This window comes from Oncorhynchus nerka, linkage group LG10, assembly GCF_034236695.1.
Source record: "Oncorhynchus nerka isolate Pitt River linkage group LG10, Oner_Uvic_2.0, whole genome shotgun sequence".
NCBI lineage: Eukaryota > Metazoa > Chordata > Actinopteri > Salmoniformes > Salmonidae > Oncorhynchus > Oncorhynchus nerka.
In genome coordinates, this window is record NC_088405.1 from 12,306,177 (window position 1) to 12,323,676 (window position 17,500).

The window sequence follows — 17,500 nt, forward strand, 5'->3', positions numbered from 1 at the left end:
TACTCTTCCTGGGGTTTATTATGGATCCCCATTAGTTCCTGCCAAGGCAGCAGCTACTCTTCCTGGGGTTTATTATGGATCCCCAGTAGGTACTGTTAAGGCAGCAGCTACTCTTCCTGGGGTTTATTATGGATCCCCATTAGTTCCTGCCAAGGCAGCAGCTACTCTTCCTGGGGTTTATTATGGATCCACATTAGCTCCTGTCAAGGCAGCAGCTACTCTTCCTGGGGTCCAAACAAGGAGTGTGTGTGTGTGTGTGTGTGTGTGTGTGTGTGTCAGGCTGGAGACAGTAGAAGTAACATGAGAGTAGAACTGGATGTTTTAAGCCCCAGTCAGAGATAGAGGTCCTAACACAGTCAGAGATAGAGGTCCTAACACAGTCAGAGATAGAGGTCCTAACACAGTCAGAGATAGAGGTCCTAACACAGTCAGAGATAGAGGTCCTAAGGCAGACAGAGATAGAGGTCTACTCTTCCTGGAGGTCCTTAGAGATTCCTAATGAGATCCCCAATAGAGATAGTTCCTAAGAGGTCAGCTAACTCTTCCTCAGAGATAGGGTAGAGGTTAACACAGTCAGAGATAGAGATGGTCCCCATTAGAGGTCCTCACTGTCAGAGATAGAGGTCCTAACACAGCAGAGATAGAGGTCCTAACACAGACAGAGATTCCACAGTCAGGATAGAGTTTAATAGATAGAGATAGAGGTCCTAACACAGTCAGAGATGAGATCCTAACATTAGAGGTCCTCCAGAGAGATGAGGTCAAGTAGAGATAGAGGTCAGCAGAGATAGGTCTAACACAGACAGAGATAGAGGTCCTAACAGAGATAGAGGTCAACACAGTCAGAGATAGAGGTCCTAACACAGATAGAGATAGAGGTCCTAACACAGTCAGAGATAGAGTGTGTCAGAGATGAGTGAGATAGAGGTCCTAACACAGTCAGAGATAGAGAGGTCCTAACACAGTCAGAGATAGAGGTCCTAACACAGAGATAGAGGTCCTAATAGTCAGAGATAGAGGTCCTAACACAGTCAGAGATAGAGGTCAACACAGTCAGAGATAGAGGTCCTAACATAAAGAGAGTCCTAACACAGTCAGAGATAGAGGTTAATTCCTAACACAGTCAGAGATAGAGGTCCTAACAGTCAGAGATAGAGGTCCTAACACAGTCAGAGATAGAGGTCCTAACACAGATAAAGGTCCTAATAGAGATCGAGATAGAGGTCCTAACACAGTCAGAGATAGAGGTCCTAACACAGTCAGAGATAGAGGTCCTAACACAGACAGAGATAGAGGTCCTAACACAGACAGAGATAGAGGTCCTAACACAGACAGAGATAGAGGTCCTAACACAGACAGAGATAGGTCCTAACAGAGATAGAGGTCCTAACAGAGAGATCAGAGATAGAGGTCCTAACACAGACAGAGATAGAGGTCCTAACACAGTCAGAGATAGAGGTCCTAACACAGACAGAGATAGAGGTCCTAACACAGATCAGAGATAGAGGTCCTAACACAGTCAGAGATAGAGGTCCTAACACAGACAGAGATAGAGGTCCTAACAGAGATCGAGATAGAGGTCCTAACACAGACAGAGATAGAGGTCCTAACACAGTCAGAGATAGAGGTCCTAACACAGACAGAGATAGAGGTCCTAACAGAGATAGAGGTCCTAACACAGACAGAGATAGAGGTCCTAACACAGACAGAGATAGAGGTCCTAACACAGTCAGAGATAGAGGTCCTAACACAGACAGAGATAGAGGTTCTAACAGAGTCAGAGAGAGAGGTCCTAACACAGACAGAGATAGAGGTCCTAATAGAGATAGGGGTCCTAACACAGACAGAGATAGAGGTCCTAACACAGACAGAGATAGAGGTCCTAACACAGTCAGAGATAGAGGTCCTAACACAGACAGAGATAGAGGTCCTAACACAGACAGAGATAGAGGTCCTAACACAGATAGAGATAGAGGTCCTAACACACTTCACAAAGTGAGGCACAATGTGGACTTTGACAGGGTCAATCACAGGGTCAATGTCCTGGTCACCATTTATTTATTTAACTCTGTATCTCTGACTGGGGCTTGTGTCAGTCTTAAAACACCCAGTTCAACTCTCATGTTACTTCTACTGTCCCCAGCCTGACCCACACCCACACACGCTCTCTGTGTGACCCTGTGTGTTTCAGACTACCAGGAGTCACTCTGTGTGACCCTGTGTGTTTCAGACTACCAGGAGTCACCCTGTGAGATAGAGGTCCTGACAGAGATAGAGGTCCTAACAGACAGACTACCAGGAGTCACTCTGTGAGATGTTTTAACAGAGTCAGACTACCAGGAGTCACTCTGTGTGACCCACAGTCAGAGATGTCCCCTAACACAGTCAGTGTTTCAGACTACCAGACAGAGTCACTCTGTGTGACACTGTGTGTTTCAGACTACCAGGAGTCACACTGTGAGACAGAGATGTTTCAGACTACCAGGAGTCACTCTGTGTGACCCTGTCCTAACACAGACAGAGATGAGTCCTTCAGAGATAGAGGTCCTAACACCAGGATAGAGTCACTCTGTGTGACCCTGTTTCAGACTACCAGGAGTCACTCTGTGTGACCCTGTGTGTTTCAGACTACCAGGAGTCACTCTGTGTGACACTGTGTGTTTCAGACTACCAGGAGTCACACTGTGTGTTTCAGACTACCAGGAGTCACTCTGTGTGACCCTGTGTGTTTCAGACTACCAGGAGTCACTCTGTGTGACCCTGTTTCAGACTACCAGGAGTCACTCTGTGTGACCCTGTGTGTTTCAGACTACCAGGAGTCACACTGTGTGACCCTGTGTGTTTCAGACTACCAGGAGTCACTCTGTGTGTTTCAGACTACCAGGAGTCACTCTGTGTGACCCTGTGTGTTTCACTGTGTGACCCTGTGTGTTTCAGACTACCAGGAGTCACTCTGTGTGACCCTGTGTGTTTCAGACTACCAGGAGTCACTATGTGTGACCCTGTGTGTTTCAGACTACCAGGAGTCACTGTGTGACCCTGATTTAGCCCACTGCAGTAGAGTTCAGTCAGACATCTCTGATGTCATCGCCCCTAGTGCCTGACGTGACGCCCAACACTCACCTCTACCTGTATGATCTTATCCCTCTGTTCCCCTCCTCCTCCTCCTCATAATCCTCCTCTTCATCCCTTCTCGCTGTCAGGTGAGTGGGCGTGGGGGTAGGTGGGTCAGGTGAGAGGAGAGCAGTGATTGGCTCTCTGTAGAACGGTGGTTAGTTGTAATCTCAGGTATTTATTTTGTCCTGGTGCGTCTTAAGATGGCTGCCCAAGATGGAGACAGACTCTGTGCCGTAAACACTAAACATTCCCAACACACAAATCCCCTTGTTTACACACAAGCTTGACCCACCACACAGAGTGTGTGTGTTGTGTGTGCTCGTGGTACAGGGTGTGTGTTGACGGGCTGGGGGGGTCGGGGTGGATGGCAGACCGAGCAGGGGTGTGTGAGTCCCAGTGAAGGAAGGTTCTGCTAGTTGACAGTGAATAGGGTCTAATGCTCCTGACTGATAGTTACACTGATGCCTGAACACACTAACATTCTGTGAGGATGACTCACAACACACAGCTTATGAAGGACAGGGTGTGACTGTGTGTGTGTGTGTGTGTGTGTGTGTGTGTGTGTGTGTGTTTATTCTGTACACCTCTTGAGAGGCAAATAGCCTTTCTCTAAACTCTTTGTCATCTTAACACACACACACAGCGACACACACACAGCTACACACACACACACACACACACACACACACACACACACACACACACACACACACACACACACACACACACACACACACACACACACACACACACACACACACACACACACACACACACACAGCTACACACACACACACACACACACACACACACACACACACACACACACACACACACACACACACACACACACACACACACAGCGACACACAGACCCTGTTGAGAATCTTAATATCATAGTTGTTTGTCATCTGCCATTTTAAGAGCTCCTTTAGTAAATCAGCTTTTTCTGGTTTAAACTCATATTGTCATCATGAACATTTGAACATCTTGGCCATGTTCTGTTATAATCTCCACCCGGCACAGCCAGAAGAGGACTGGCCACCCCACATAGCCTGATTCCTCTCTACCCAGTACAGCCAGAAGAGGACTGGCCACCCCTCAGAGCCTGGTTCCTCTCTACCCAGTACAGCCAGAAGAGGACTGGCCACCCCTCAGAGCCTGGTTCCTCTCTAAGTACAGCCAGAAGAGGACTGGCCACCCCTCAGAGCCTGGTTCCTCTCTACCCAGTACAGCCAGAAGAGGACTGGCCACCCCTCAGAGCCTGGTTCCTCTCTACCCAGTACAGCCAGAAGAGGACTGGCCACCCCTCAGAGCCTGGTTCCTCTCTACCCAGTACAGCCAGAAGAGGACTGGCCACCCCACATAGCCTGATTCCTCTCTACCCGGCACAGCCAGAAGAGGACTGGCCACCCCACATAGCCTGATTCCTCTCTACCCAGTACAGCCAGAAGAGGACTGGTCACCCCTCAGAGCCTGGTTCCTCTCTACCCAGTACAGCCAGAAGAGGACTGGTCACCCCTCAGAGCCTGGTTCCTCTCTACCCAGTACAGCCAGAAGAGGACTGGCCACCCCTCAGAGCCTGGTTCCTCTCTACCCAGTACAGCCAGAAGAGGACTGGCCACCCATCAGAGCCTGGTTCCTCTCTAGGTTTCTTCCTAGGTTTTGGCCTTTCTAGGGAGTTTTTCCTAGCCACCGTGCTTTTATACCTGCATTGTTTGCTGTTTGGGGTTTTAGGCTGGGTTTCTGTACAGCACTTTGAGATATCAGCTGATGTACGAAGGGCTATATAAATAAATTTGATTTGATTTGAGAATGAAAGGGCGAGAGAGAGAGCGAGAATGAGAGGGTGAGAGATGGAGAGAACGAGAGACAATGAGAGCGAGTGAGTGAGAGAGAATGAGAGAGAATGAGAGAGAGAGAGAGAGAGAGAGAGAGAGAGAGTGAGAGAGAGAGAGAATGAGAGAGAGAGAGAGAGAGAGAGCGAGAGGAGAGGCTAGACGAGGGATCATTGATCCTGAGGACCTGGTTTAACCGAGACTAGTATTTGAAATAAGTGTAAATTGAGGGCAGTGCTGAGGTAATGGACCCTGGAAGAGAACTGCTGACGGTTCACGGTTCTGGAGAGACTGGAGACGGCAGACATGTGACTACAGGGAGTGGGTAAGAGGAGTGAGGAAGGGAGTCAAGGGGATCGACCACCCAAACTCCAACACCCAGAATGGGTCTGACAGGTTGACATTGAGGAACACACAGAACACAAACCTCATTAGAAGATCCCTGATTTGAACACGTCACACACACACACACACACACACACACACACACACACACACACACACACACAGTATAATATGTAACAATGTACACATTGCGAAAGCGTACTTTGGAAATTAATTTATTAATTTACAATATTAACACAATTGAAATAATAATAATAATAATACATTTGTCGACGGGACGATCAGTAACAACAGTAGTCAGTGGTCAAAATAACCACACATTCAACAATAACAATGACAATAAGCATACAGTAGAGGACATGTGCAGGTTGGTTGGTCTGTCAGACACTGTCCCTCATCTTAAGGCAGGCAGCAATGTAGTGCGCTGCCAACCCACAGCTCTCTGCGTCCTCCCCCAACAGGACGGGTAGCCTACTCTCATCAGAGAGGTCTTCAATGTAGTGCGCTGCCAACCCACAGCTCTCTGCGTCCTCCCCCAACAGGACGGGTAGCCTACTCTCATCAGAGAGGTCTTCAATGTAGTGCGCTGCCAACCCACAGCTCTCTGCGTCCTCCTCCAACAGGACGGGTAGCCTACTCTCATCAGAGAGGTCTTCAATGTAGTGCGCTGCCAACCCACAGCTCTCTGCGTCCTCCCCCAACAGGACGGGTAGCCTACTCTCATCAGAGAGGTCTTCAATGTAGTGCGCTGCCAACCCACAGCTCTCTGCGTCCTCCCCCAACAGGACGGGTAGCCTACTCTCATCAGAGAGGTCTTTGAAACCTTGAATACGAGTTTCAAATTTGGGGAAATGACACTAATTGTTTTTATTTTTTAAATACATTTTATCAGGAAATGCAGCTCTGTCTCGGGTTCAGTGGTTTCACAGCCTTTCCTCTACAGGGAGCTGGTCTTTGAAACCTTGAACTGGAGTTTCAAATTTGGGGAAATGACACTAATTGTTTTTATTTTTTAAATACATTTTATCAGGAAATAGTCTGTCTCAGGTTCAGTGGTTTCAGCCTTTCCTCCCCAGGACCAGCTGGGTGAGGGTCCTGAGGCTTCAGTTAGTAGAACAGGTTAGTGACCTCAGCCCCAGGACCAGCTGGATGAGGGTCCTGAGGCTTCAGTGTGTTAGTTGAACAGGTTAGTGAACTCAGCCCCAGGACCAGCTGGATGAGGGTCCTGAGGCTTCAGTGTGTTAGTAGAACAGGTTAGTGAACTCAGCCCCAGGACCAGCTGGATGAGGGTCCTGAAGCTTCAGTGTGTCAGTAGAACAGGTTAGTGAACTCAGCCGCAGGACCAGCTGGATGAGGGGCCTCTATGATTTCTCAGCTCTTTGCATTGCAGGGCTTGGTCATGATATGAGAGGCTCACCATATTTAAATGATTCCAAAACTGAATGTCTCGCTCGCTCTCTGTGTCTCTCCCTCTTCTCTCTGTGTCTAATGATAAACCTTCCATCCTGGTCTGCTGTGTTACTATGGTAAATGTGAGGTTCTGATATCCACCCCTGCGGCTGTGTGTAATAATCGATCCCAGATCTCTGGGAGTATTACCTAGCAGGGACAGTTTGTGTATCACTATCGGCCGTGCTATTGGACCTTTTCATCATGGTCCGCGATGGCAGAAGACTCTCTCTCCTCTCTGTCTCTCTGTCTTTCTCTCTCTGTCTGTCTCTGTGTCTCTCTGTCTCTCTGTGTCTCTCTCTGTCTGTCTCTCTGTCTCTCTGTGTCTCTCTCTCTCTGTCTCTCTGTCTCTCTGCCTCTCCCTCCTCTCTCTCTCTCTCTCTGTCCTTCTCTCTCTGCCTCTCTCTCTGTCTCTCTCTGCCTCTCTCTCTGTCTCTCTCTGTCTCTCTCTGCCTCTCTCTCTCTCTCTCTCTGCCTCTCAATTCAATTCAATTCAATTCAAGGGGCTTTATTGGCATGGGAAACATGTGTTAACATTGCCAAAGCAAGTGAGCTAGATAATATACAAAAGTGAAATAAACAATAAAAATTAACAGTAAACATTACACATACAGAAGTTTCAAAACAATAAAGACATTACAAATGTCATATTATACACACATAAATATATATATTCAGTGTTGTAACAATGTACAAATGGTTAAAGTACACAAGGGAAAATAAATAAGCATAAATATGGGTTGTATTTACAATGGTGTTTGTTCTTCACTGGTTGCCCTTTTCTCGTGGCAACAGGTCACACATCTTGTTGCTGTGATGCACACTGTGGAATTTCACCCAGTAGATATGGGAGTTTATCAAAATTGGATTTGTTATCGAATTCTTTGTGGATCTGTGTAATCTGAGGGAAATATGTCTCTCTAATATGGTCATACATTGGGCAGGAGGTTAGGAAGTGCAGCTCAGTTTCCACCTCATTTTGTGGGCAGTGAGCACATAGCCTGTCTTCTCTTGAGAGCCATGTCTGCCTACGGCGGCCTTTCTCAATAGCAAGGCTATGCTCACTGAGTCTGTACATAGTCAAAGCTTTCCTTAATTTTGGGTCAGTCACAGTGGTCAGGTATTCTGCCGCTGTGTACTCTCTGTTTAGGGCCAAATAGCATTCTAGTTTGCTCTGTTTTTTTGTTAATTCTTTCCAATGTGTCAAGTAATTATCTTTTTGTTTTCTCATGATTTGGTTGGGTCTAATTGTGCTGCTGTCCTGGGGCTCTGTAGGGTGTGTTTTTGTTTGTGAACAGAGCCCCAGGACCAGCTTGCTTAGGGGACTCTTCTCTCTCTCTCTCTGTCTCTCTCTCTCTCTGCCTCTCTCTCTCTGCCTCTCTCTCTGCCTCTCTCTCTGCCTCTCGCTCTCTGCCTCTCGCTCTCTGCCTCTCGCTCTCTGCCTCTCTCTCTCTGCCTCTGCCTCTCTCTCTCTGCCTCTCGCTCTCTGCCTCTCGCTCTCTGCCTCTCGCTCTCTGCCTCTCTCTCTCTGCCTCTCTCTCTCTCTCTCTCTCTCTCTCTCTCTCTCTCTCGTAGAATAGTGCAGTGGCAGGTCTTTTGGTACAGTAATTTATTTTCCCATTAGCCCCTTCTCTGAAGATGGTGCTCCTGGGTCTGAGGGGCTGGCTAGGGCGATAGAGAGAACAGAGGAGAGGAGAGGGCCCTGGACACACTGATAAGACCCGGAGAGGACGACGGGAGGGGGGTGAGATAGAGGCCGTGTCTAAATGCCTTTACTGGCGTACTAAATAGTATGCCAAAAAATAACGTTCTGTACTATGTAATATTTGGAAAATAGTACTCAATGTGTAACGTGGGATTGTGTTGACTCATGCCATCCGGTCATTTTGCTTAGGAGCGTCAATTCATCTGATTATCAGCTGTGGTCAAACACAAGTCAGAAAAGACAATTGAATTCTATTAGACCCAACACCAAAATGAGTATGTAGTATGTAGTGTGGTATTCTGATACGGCCTGAGGAGGAGGAGTGGGAGGGAGAGCGAGAGGGAGGGAGGGAGGGAGAGGGGGGGAGAGAGAGCGGGAGGGAGGGAGGTGATTCTGTCATGGTGCATGGTGTTTCTGATGTTTTCTCCAGCATCTGACCTCAGAACAGACTTGGGCCTCTTCCTGTGATGTTGTTTAGGAGGTTGTTGGTTCAAACCTCTCACAGAGTGATGGGGGGGTCAGAGGTGGTGAATCTCTCCTCTCAGAGTGATTGAGGGTCAGAGGTGGTGAATCTCTCCTCTCTGAGTGATGGAGGGTCAGAGGTGGTGAATCTCTCCTCTCTCAGAGTGATGGGGGGTCAGAGGTGGTGAATCTCTCCTCTCACAGAGTGATGGGGGGTCAGAGGTGGTGAATCTCTCCTCTCTGAGTGATGGAGGGTCAGAGGTGGTGAATCTCTCCTCTCTGAGTGATGGGGGGTCAGAGGTGGTGAATCTCTCCTCTCTGAGTGATGGAGGGTCAGAGGTGGTGAATCTCTCCTCTCAGAGTGATGGGGGGTCAGAGGTGGTGAATCTCTCCTCTCTGAGTGATGGAGGGTCAGAGGTGGTGAATCTCTCCTCTCTGAGTGATGGGGGGTCAGAGGTGGTGAATCTCTCCTCTCTGAGTGATGGAGGGTCAGAGGTGGTGAATCTCTCCTCTCTCAGAGTGATGGAGGGTCAGAGGTGGTGAATCTCTCCTCTCTGAGTGATGGAGGGTCAGAGGTGGTGAATCTCTCCTCTCTCAGAGTGATGGAGGGTCAGAGGTGGTGAATCTCTCCTCTCAGAGTGATGGAGGGTCAGAGGTGGTGAATCTCTCCTCTCTGAGTGATGGAGGGTCAGAGGTGGTGAATCTCTCCTCTCTCAGTGATGGAGGGTCAGAGGTTGTGAATCTCTCCTCTCTCAGAGTGATGGAGGGTCAGAGGTGGTGAATCTCTCCTCTCTCACAGTGATGGAGGGTCAGAGGTGGTGAATCTCTCCTCTCTCAGAGTGATGGGGGGTCAGAGGTGGTGAATCTCTCCTCTGAGTGATGGGGGGTCAGAGATGGTGAATCTCTCCTCTCTCACAGTGATGGAGGGTCATAGGTTGTGAATCTCTCCTCTCTCACAGTGATGGAGGGTCATAGGTTGTGAATCTCTCCTCTCTCAGAGTGATGGGGGTTCAGAGGTGGTGAATCTCTCCTCTCTGAGTGATGGGGGGTCAGAGGTGGTGAATCTCTCCTCTCTCACAGTGATGGGGGTCAGAGGTGGTGAATCTCTTCTCTCACAGAGTGATGGAGGGTCAGAGGTGGTGAATCTCTCCTCTCAGAGTGATGGAGGGTCAGAGGTGATGAATCCCTCCTCTCAGAGTGATGGAGGGTCAGAGGTGGTGAATCCCTCCTCTCTGAGTGATGGAGGGTCAGAGGTGGTGAATCTCTCCTCTCTCAGTGATGGGGGGTCAGAGGTGGTGAATCTCTCCTCACAGAGTGATGGAGGGTCAGAGGTGGTGAATCTCTCCTCTCTCAGTGATGGAGGGTCAGAGGTGGTGAATCTCTCCTCTCTCAGAGTGATTGGGGGTCAGAGGTGGTGAATCTCTCCTCTCTCAGAGTGATGGAGGGTCAGAGGTGGTGAATCTCTCCTCTCTCAGAGTGATGGAGGGTCAGAGGTGGTGTATCTCTCCTCTCTGAGTGATGGAGGGTCAGAGGTGGTGAATCTCTCCTCTCTGAGTGATGGAGGGTCAGAGGTGGTGAATCTCTCCTCACAGAGTGATGGAGGGTCAGAGGTGGTGAATCTCTCCTCTCACAGAGTGATGGAGGGTCAGAGGTGGTGAATCTCTCCTCTCTCTCAGAGTGATGGGGGGTCAGAGGTGGTGAATCTCTCCTCTCTCACAGTGATGGAGGGTCAGAGGTGATGAATCTCTCCTCTCTCAGTGATGGAGGGTCAGAGGTGGTGAATCTCTCCTCTCAGAGTGATGGAGGGTCAGAGGTGGTGAATCTCTCCTCTCTCAGAGAGAGAGAGAGAGAGATATGGGGGGAGAGAGAGCGCAAACAGACGAGAGGGTCAGGGAGAGAGAGGGGGAGAGAGGGGGAGAGGGAGGGAGAGAGAGAGAGAGAGAGCAAGCAGAGGGTCAGGGAGAGAGAGAGAGAGCAAACAGAGGAGAGAGAGGGGGGGGGCGGACGGACGGAGATCAAACAGAGGAGAGGGTCAGAGAGGGAGAGAGAGAGAACAGAGAGGGTCAGGGAGGAAGAGTGAGAGAACAGAGGAGAGGGTCAGGGAGGGAGAGTGAGAGAACAGAGGAGAGGGTCAGGGAGGGAGAGAGAGAGAGAACAGAGGAGAGGGTCAGGGAGGGAGAGAGAGAACAGAGGAGAGGATCAGGGATGGAGAGTGAGAGAACAGAGGAGAGGGTCAGGGATGGAGAGTGAGAGAACAGAGGAGAGCGTCAGGGAGGGAGAGTGAGAGAACAGAGGAGAGGGTCAGGGAGGGAGAGTGAGAGAACAGAGGAGAGGGTCAGGGAGGGAGAGAGAGAGAACAGAGGAGAGGGTCAGGGAGGGAGAGTGAGAGAACAGAGGAGAGGGTCAGGATCAGAGAGAGGAGAGGGTCAGGGAGAGAGGGAGAGAGAGAGGACACAGAGAGAGAGAGGACAGACAGACAGACACACAGAGAGAGAGAGAGAGGGGAGGTGACACACACAGAGAGAGAGAGAGAGGAGGACACACTGAGACAAAGACAGGAAGACAAAGACAGGAACACACTGCCCATATCAGAAGGGAAGAACACAACCACAGACTGAATCCTGAGATGACTGTAACATAATGCTGACCAGTGTGTGTAGAGGCCTGGTAGTGCTGGATCTGTGACTCTTCACTTCAGACAGAGAAGTGTGTGTGTTAGGAGGGTCAGGGGTCAGGGCAGTGTGTGTTAGGAGGGGCAGGGGTCAGGGCAGTGTGTGCTAGGAGGGGCAGGAGTCAGGGCAGTGTGTGTTAGGAGGGGCAGGAGTCAGGGCAGTGTGTGCTAGGAGGGGCAGGGAAGTGTGTGTTTGGAGGGTCAGGACAGTGTGTGTTAGGAGGGTCAGGACAGTGTGTGTTAGGAGGGTCAGGGCTGTGTGTGTTAGGAGGGTCAGGGCTGTGTGTGTTAGGAGGGTCAGGGCAGTGTGTGTTAGGAGGGTCAGGGCAGTGTGTGTTAGGAGGGTCAGGGCAGTGTGTGTTAGGAGGGTCAGGGCTGTGTGTGTTAGGAGGGTCAGGGCTGTGTGTGTTAGGAGGGTCAGGGGTCAGGGCAGTGTGTGTTAGGAGGGTCAGGGCAGTGTGTGTTAGGAGGGTCAGGGCAGTGTGTGTTAGGAGGGTCAGGGCTGTGTGTGTTAGGAGGGTCAGGGGTCAGGGCTGTGTGTGTTAGGAGGGTCAGGGCTGTGTGTGTTAGGAGGGTCAGGGCTGTGTGTTAGGAGGGTCAGGACAGTGTGTGTTAGGAGGGTCAGGGCAGTGTGTGTTAGGAGGGTCAGGGCTGTGTGTTAGGAGGGTCAGGACAGTGTGTGTTAGGAGGGTCAGGGGTCAGGGCTGTGTGTGTTAGGAGGGTCAGGGCTGTGTGTGTTAGGAGGGTCAGGGCTGTGTGTTAGGAGGGTCAGGACAGTGTGTGTTAGGAGGGTCAGGGCAGTGTGTGTTAGGAGGGTCAGGGCTGTGTGTTAGGAGGGTCAGGACAGTGTGTGTTAGGAGGGTCAGGACAGTGTGTGTTAGGAGGGTCAGGACAGTGTGTGTTAGGAGGGTCAGGGCTGTGTGTGTTAGGAGGGTCAGGGCTGTGTGTGTTTGGGGGTCAGGGGTCAGGGCAGTGTGTGTTAGGAGGGTCAGGGCAGTGTGTGTTAGGAGGGTCAGGGCAGTGTGTGTTTGGGGGTCAGGGGTCAGGGCAGTGTGTGTTAGGGGTCAGGGCAGTGTGTGTTTGGGGCTCAGGGCAGTGTGTGTTTGGGGGTCAGGGCAGTGTGTGTTTGAGGGTCAGGGCAGTGTGTGTTTGAGGGTCAGGGCTCAGGGCAGTGTGTGTTAGGGTTGTCACCATACCAGTATCTCAGTACTCAGAAGTATTTTGGTAATGAAACAAAACAAGCGTTCCACATGTTGGAAACAACCAGCAGTGTGTTGTCACCTGGAGTAACAAGGGTATATTTTCCTGCTACACACACACACACACACACACACACACACACACACACACACACACACACACACACACACACACACACACACACACACACACACACACACACACACACACACACACACACCCGACACACACCCGACACACACCCGACACACACACACACACACACACACACACACACCCGACACACACACACACACACACACACACACACACACACACACACACACACACACACACACACACACACACACACAGACACACAGACACACACACACACACACACACACACACCCACAGACACACACACACCCACAGACACACACACACACACAGACACACACACAGACACACACACACACCCACAGACACACACACACACACACACACACACACACCCACAGACACACACACACCCACAGACACACACACACACACAGACACACACACCGACACAGACACACACACCGACACAGACACACACACAGACACAGACATACACACAGACACACACACAGACACAGACACACACACACAGACACACAGACACACAGACACCCACAGACACACACACACCCACAGACACACACACACACACAGACACACACACGACACAGACACACACACCGACACAGGCATACACACAGACACACACACAGACACACACACACACACACACACACACACAGACACACAGACACACACACCCACAGACACACACACACACACACAGACACACACACCGACACAGACACCGACACCGACACCGACACCGACACACACACCGACACACACACCGACACAGACACACACACCGACACAGACCCACACACCGACACAGACACACACACACCGACACAGACACACACACACCGACACAGACACACACACACCGACACAGACACACACACACACACACCGACACAGACACACACACACACACACACAGACACACACACAGACACACACACACACAGACACACACACAGACACACACACACACAGACACACACACACACACACACCGACACAGACACACACACACACACACACACACACACACACACACACACACACACACACACACACACACACACACACACACACACACTTATTTACTCATCCCGTTTTCTGTGTCTTTCGGTTGTTGATGGAACATTGGAGTCAGTCCTGATCAATAGGGAACATTGATCTGCACCTTGGTTGTGATTACAAACCAATTGACTTTGAGGCTGTGTTAAAAGCCCATTAGTTGATTGTTAAGGAACACACACACACACACACACACACACACACACACACACACACACACACACACACACACACACACACACACACACACACACACACCATGCTCCTTCAGCACTTATCCTAATGAATCTATTCCTTGGTGACAAAATACATCCTCTCTCCCTCTACCTGCCTCTCCTCTCTTCCTGTCCCATTGGTGTTTTGGAAGGGGTGTACAGCGGGCCCCCGGCCCCCACTCTGCCCTGACCCCTGCCCCCCCACTAGGGGACCAGCTGTGGGTCGATACTGGGACAGCTGGCTGGCATTAGGGAACCTACCCTATGGGCCCCACTACCCTATAACAGACACTACACACTACACTAACATACACTACATACTACCCTAACAGACACTACACACTACCCTATGAGCCCCACTACCCTATAACAGACACTACACACTACACTAACAGACACTACACACTACCCTATAACAGACACTACACACTACCCTAACAGACACTACACACTACCCTAACAGACACTACACACTACCCTAACAGACACTACACTAACAGACACTACACACTACACTAACAGACACTACCCTAACAGACACTACACACTACCCTATGGGCCCCACTACCCTATAACAGACACTACACACTACACTAACAGACACTACACACTACCCTAACAGACACTACACACTACCCTAACAGACACTACACACTACCCTAACAGACACTACACACTACCCTAACAGACACTACACACTACCCAATTACAGACACTACCCTATAACAGACACTACACACTACCCTAACAGACACTACACACTACCCTAACAGACACTACACACTACCCCAACAGACACTACCCCAACAGACACTACCCTAACAGACACTAGACACTACCCCAAAAACAGACGCTACCCTAAAAACAGATGCTACCCTATAACAGACGCTGCCCCTATAACAGACACTCCCCCTATAACATACGCTCCCCCTATAACAGACGCTCCCCCTATAACAGACGCTCCCCCTGTAACAGACACTCCCCCTATAACAGACGCTCTCCCTATAACAGACGCTCCCCCTATAACAGACACTCCCCTATAACAGACGCCCCCCTATAACAGACGCCCCCCTATAACAGACGCCCCCCTATAACAGACGCTCTCCCTATAACAGACGCTCCCCTATAACAGACACTACCCCTATAACAGACGCTACCCCTATAACAGACGCTACCCCTATAACAGACTCTACCCCTATAACAGACGCCCCCTATAACAGGCTCTACCCCTATAACAGACGCTCCCCCCCTATAACAGACGCTCCCCCTATAACAGACGCTCCCCTATAACAGACGCTACCCCTATAACAGACACTCCCCCCTATAACAGACGCTCCCCTATAACAGACGCTCCCCGCTATAACATACGCTCCCCCTATAACAGACACTCCCCCTATAACAGACGCTGCCCTATAACAGACGCTCCCCCTATAACAGACGCTCCCCCTATAACAGACGCTCCCCTATAACAGACGCTCCCCTATAACAGACGCTCCCCTATAACAGACGCTCCCCCTATAACAGACTCTACCCCTATAACAGACGCTGCCCTATAACAGACGCTCCCCCTATAACATACGCTCCCCTATAACAGACACTCCCCAGACGCTATAACAGACGCTGCCCCTATAACAGACGCTACCCCTATAACAGACGCTCCCCCTATAACAGACACTCCCCCTATAACAGACGCTCCCCCTATAACAGACGCTCCCCCTATAACAGACGCTACCCCTATAACAGACGCTGCCCTATAACAGACGCTGATACATTACATCAAGATGGCAAGATGCAGTAGATGGTATAGAGTACTGTATATACATATGAGATGAGTAATGTAGGGTATGTAAACATTATATGAAGTGGTATTTTTTAAAGTGACTAGTGATACGTTTATTACATCAATTTTTCCATTATTAATGTGGCTGGAGTCAGTGTTTTGGCAGCAGCCACTCAATGTTAGTGATGGCTGTTTAACAGTTTGAAGGCCTTGAGATAGAAGCTGTTTTTCAGTCTCTCGGTCCCAGCTTTGATGCACCTGTACTGACCTCGCCTTCTGGATGATAGCGGGGTGAACAGGCAGTGGCTCGGGTGGTTGTTGTTCTTGATGATCTTTTTGGCCTTCCTGTGACATCGGGTGGTGTAGGTGTCCTGGAGGGCAGGTAGTTTTCCCCCGGTGATGCGTTGTGCAGACCTCACTACCCTCTAGAGAGCCTTACGGTTGTGGGCGGAGCAGTTGCCGTACCAGGCGGTGATACAGTCCGATAGGACGCTGTCTGTGTGGGTGGACCATTTCAGTTTGTCCGTGATGTGTACGCCGAGGAACTTAACTTTCTACCCTCTCCACTACTGTCCCGTCGATGTGGATAGGGAGGTGCTCCCTCTGCTGTTTTCTGAAGTCCACGATCATCTCCTTTGTTATGTTGAGTGTGAGGTTATTTTCCAGGAGGCCCTCACCTCCTCCCTGTAGGCCGTCTTGTCGTTGTTGGTAACCAAGCCTACCACTGTAATGTCGTCTGCAAACTTGATGATTGAGTTGGAGGCGTGTATGGCCATGCAGTCGTGGGTGAACAGGGAGTACAGGCGAAGGCTGAGAACGCACCCTTGTGGGGCCCCAGTGTTGAGGATCAGCGGGGTGGAGATGTTGTTGCCTACCCTCACCACCTGGGGGCGGCCCGTCAGGAAGTCCAGGACCCAGTTGCACAGGGCGGGGTCGAGACCCAGGGTCTAGAGCTTGATGACGAGCTTGGAGGGTACTGTGGTGTTAAATGCTGAGCTGTAGTCGTTGAACAACATTCTCACATAGGTATTCCTCTTGTCCAGATGGGTTAGGGCAGTGTGCAGTGTGATTGCGATTGCGTCGTCTGTGGACCTATTAGGACGGTAAGCAAATTGGAGTGGGTCTAGAGTGTCAGGTAGGATGGAGGTGATATGGTCCTTGACTAGTCTCTCAAAGCACTTCATGATGACAGAAGTGAGTGCTACGGGGCGATAGTGGTTTAGCTCAGTTACCTTAGCTTTCTTGGGAACAATGGAACAATGGTGGCCCTCTTGAAGCATGTGGGAACAGCAGACTGGGATAAGGATTGATTGAATATGTCCGTAAACACACCAGCCAGCTGGTCTGCGCATGCTCTGAGGACACGTCTGGGCCTGCAGCCTTGCGAGGGTTAACACGTTTAAATGTTTTACTCACGTCGGCTGCAGTGAAGGAGAGTGCGCAGGTTTTGGTAGCGGGCCGTGTCAGTGGCACTGTAGTGTCCTTAAAGCGAGCAAAGAAGTTGTTTAGTCTGTCTAGGAGCAAGACATC

The 17,500-nt window shown here is 50.3% G+C and overlaps 1 protein-coding gene across 1 annotated transcript in view; it reads left to right on the top strand.

Annotated features, from left to right (window-relative positions):
* The window catches only part of ehbp1 (EH domain binding protein 1), a 447,197-nt gene that overhangs the window by 85,909 nt on the left and 343,788 nt on the right, over positions 1–17,500 (top strand).